At 35.2% G+C, this 3,787-nt stretch overlaps 1 long non-coding RNA gene across 1 annotated transcript; it reads right to left on the bottom strand.

Annotated features, from left to right (window-relative positions):
• Positions 1 to 1,653: 1,653 nt before the first annotated feature.
• LOC141922365 (uncharacterized) lies at positions 1,654 to 3,419 on the bottom strand. Its single transcript, XR_012622966.1, has 3 exons — positions 3,328 to 3,419; positions 2,998 to 3,036; positions 1,654 to 1,740 (listed from the first exon to the last, which is right to left on the bottom strand). It is a non-coding gene; the product is annotated as an uncharacterized LOC141922365 (long non-coding RNA).
• Positions 3,420 to 3,787: the final 368 nt, after the last annotated feature.

Here is a 3,787-nt window from a genome sequence, read left to right as displayed (position 1 = left end):
TTTACGTATTAAGGCACACAGGGTTTACGATGATTGGAAGATACTGTAACCTTCAGAGGAAAGATGTTAGGTACTCTCAGAGAAATTATAGGGAATTTATGTGGAAGTGGATCTCAGCAGGAACAGCTTTGATCACATACAGCATCCTTGTTGGGCCAGAGCTGATTGCACATTGGCGTGGTTGTTACTACAGGAAACTCTCCAGTAGTCCTCCCTACTCAGTGCATCACCAGGTTCGATCCTGTTTCCAAAATAAAATTATGCCATTATCTTCATGGGAACAGCCTGTATTAAAGATGATGGGAGTCAAAAAGACCATGAAACAGAATAATTAAGGTCCTGGACAGCAAGACCTTTTCAAAGAAAAACAAATCTCTGGAGTGTAAGTTCAGAAAGATCCTGGAAATAAATTTCTAAGTAATTTTGGGGGGCTTGCTTCCTTGGCTGTTAAATGCATTTTTTTTTCCTTCAAATTTTGTGAATGAATTTGCTTTTCCCAAAAATTCTTCCAGCATGTATACTGGCAAACAAATGTTCCACATGAGCTGGTTTACCTGGAAATGAAAATTTCTTCTATTGACACATAAAGACCATTATTTATGGTAGACTAACATATATAACACTATAGCTAGTACTTTCTCTATAAAGTTTACAACATAAGGTAGTGAAGCTATATTTATGTGAATCACATTTTTAGAATAGACTTTAATACTAAAAATATTTAGTGTATGTGATTTTCTGTGAGGATAAACTAAAACCAAAATCTAACATGACTTAGACACCCCTAAGGAACCCTTCAAAGAGCGTGTAACTAAAGAGATGTGACAGAAGTCAATCAGAGATTGACAATACTTCTTGACAGCCCAAATTTTCATGAAATTCTTTTCCAAGGCCTTTCCAGTTATTATTAAAAGCCTGTTTCACATATGACATTATTTAAAAGTGCCATTTTAACAAGAAGAGAGACAGTAATTATGCTAATACTTACATAGAAACTTCTCAACATTAATTGTCAAGAAATGCGTAAACCAGAGTAAAGTACATGTAAAAGAATCTCAGGTCCCAGAAGATTACAAGTTTCTCATAAATAAAGCTCTCTTTTCTGTGCTTTGTTCAGCCAAAGCCCCTGTGGAAATTTCGGGTTGAGTTGTGGAGGGTTTTTTTCTACGATTCCCATGTTGGATTTGTGATGATATCTATTTTTTTTAACAAACTATCATGGGGAGTTTAACTGTAACAAGAACTGTGGAGTTGATCAAAACTTCTTACATCAAAGTCAGTGAAAGAGGAACACAGAACATGGGAATCTATGCAAAAAAAGAAATGATTTGCACCCTCAGAGTCATTTGAAACAGCTATGCCACTAGGACTGCCTATCACATTTTCATTAAGTGGACTCAATTTCCTAAATAACTAATTCTTACACAAATACATCTCCCCATTCCTTCTTATGAATGATATGAAAGAAAATTTGAGAAAGCAGTGTGAGAGCAACATGTCTCCATATAAGATTTCTTGGCTTTCTCCTACCCATTCCCTTGTCCTGTTAAAATTACTCCCATAGCTACTTTAAAACCTTTTTTTCTTTTCCTCCAAGAGGGCCTTTATTTCACTCTTCTGACACTTTTATGACCACATACCTGCAGTCCAGGTGTCACCTCAATGGTTGGGAATAGGGCTAGACTCTACTTAAAGTATGAGAAGGGGGCTTGGGATGCAACAGGAGACTGTTGATGGACACTGAAAATGGAGGAAAATGGTTTTTAATATCACTTGAAATTAAAAGGAGTAGGTTGTAACTTTTACACTGAATGGGTATGTTTTCTGTCAATTTTGAGATATTTTCTCAGATGTACTTATGTGGAAATATGTTTTACTGTTTTAGAATTTCTTGGGTTTTAAGGCAATTTTAATTTACTTTTCTCCCTGCTATAATTGACTTAGTATGTGTGACAATGTTCTATCAGGACTAAACCAGCAAAACAGAGGCTATCTTTTATCTCCCACTTAACTTATACAGACATTTATACCTCAGTCAGTATTAAGGTAACTGAGCCTTTCAGGATACCATTAAATAATAAGCAAGCACAGCTGACAGACCTAAGCTTAGAGGGACAGAGGGTTCTGTGCTCAGTAATAGCAAACAGATGGAAAATCCCCGAGTTATTTTTGTAAACTCTGTCTTGAAATACATGGAAACAAGCTCTGCCCTTTGTTATGTATATCTGACTCACAGATATTTGACTTCTATTTGCATGTCTGAATATACCAAGACAGAACCGGACTTTATATTCTCAGCTAGAAAAATTACAACATTTTTCTTGCAGTGAAACTGAGATTGATCTGTTGCCTTAAATGAATTTGTTGGTGTTATGACGAAATCTTGAGAGAAAGAATATCAGGTGGTAATTCCACTAATGAAAAAACCTGATGATTTCAGCTTTTTGAGGAGCCAGGCAGTAAATTACTTGGTCAAAGAGCTACTCTGGAAATGGCAAAATCCTCAATTTTAAAATGTTAAATGTGGAAGGTGAATTTCACTAGGAAAATGAAAAATTTCGAGCTTATCTATATGTCATTGTATTTAAGGTAACCATGTAAAGCATCTTCTATTAAGTTTAAGGAGGTACCACTGTGCTGTTCAGATCATATTCCACATCTTTTGGCAGAGACCTCCTTAATTCACTTTTTGAATTGCAAACAATGTTGTAACCACTGAAATTACCGTTCCCCACAGAGGTAAGGTATAAGCAAGGTATTCTGTGACTACAGGAAGATGTTATTATACCTCTTTTTCTTAATCAATTCTAAAAGCATTCAAAAAATACTAATTGTAAGATAACATGGCATTAGGATCACTGTGTTTACATAGGCTGGTCTGTAGCACCATTGCTGAAAATTAACAACAAGGACAGACCTAAGAGTACAGCATGTTTATATCTAATACTTCAGTGTATATCCATGGTATTACAGTTCTGGTTGTCTCCACTGACTTACTTGCACAAGCCCATCTCTTTATCTTCTTAGTAGAGACACCTGGGGGGAAAAAAAAAAAACCACAACAAACCACACATACAAAAAAAGAGATGAGAGGTCTAGCATTCATAAATAACACCACTATGTTACAATAAATACCATCTTTTGATCACCCTTTTTCATCACATATGAAGCACAATGCACCATAAGCCTTTGCTCAGAAACTGAATGTTTTCCTGCTCTTTTGAATATGAAACACAAATCACAAACATTGTGGAAAAGGCTAGATGTCTTCGTGTGTTTTGCTAAACATAAACCAGACCCACGGCTATCATACTTTTATGAATGTACCTGGAAAGATAAGTGCTGGAGGCTACAGAGTTTGTGTATAACACAGTAGCTTGTTATTGTGAGTAATATTCTACCTTATTCTTCTATATTCTGCAGGAAAACAAGAAAAATAAAATTACTTCTAATTGTGATATACAAATTATGTACACTTCAAAAATGTTTAAAACACACTGCAGTTCTAAAATACCTGAAACAAAAATCTTAGCAAAAATAGAGAATCTTGCATCAGAGTACATTGTGGAGATTGCACAAGAAAGAAATTTATGAGCAGAAACATTTCAGAAACAACTACATTCCAGATTAGTATTTGGTGGCGGATTACTAAGCAAAGAATTATCTTACCAAAAGATACTTTTTAATATACATATATACACATGCACGTATTTTTACATGCGAACATTGCTTATATTTGTTTGTTCATGGAGAGGTTCCAATCACTGGAGCACTTTAATAAAACGGG

This window comes from Strix aluco, chromosome 4 (assembly GCF_031877795.1).
Source record: "Strix aluco isolate bStrAlu1 chromosome 4, bStrAlu1.hap1, whole genome shotgun sequence".
Classification (NCBI taxonomy): Eukaryota; Metazoa; Chordata; class Aves; order Strigiformes; family Strigidae; genus Strix; species Strix aluco.
The sequence above is the reverse complement of the archived record's forward strand: the minus strand, read 5'-3'. Positions and strand labels throughout refer to the sequence as shown.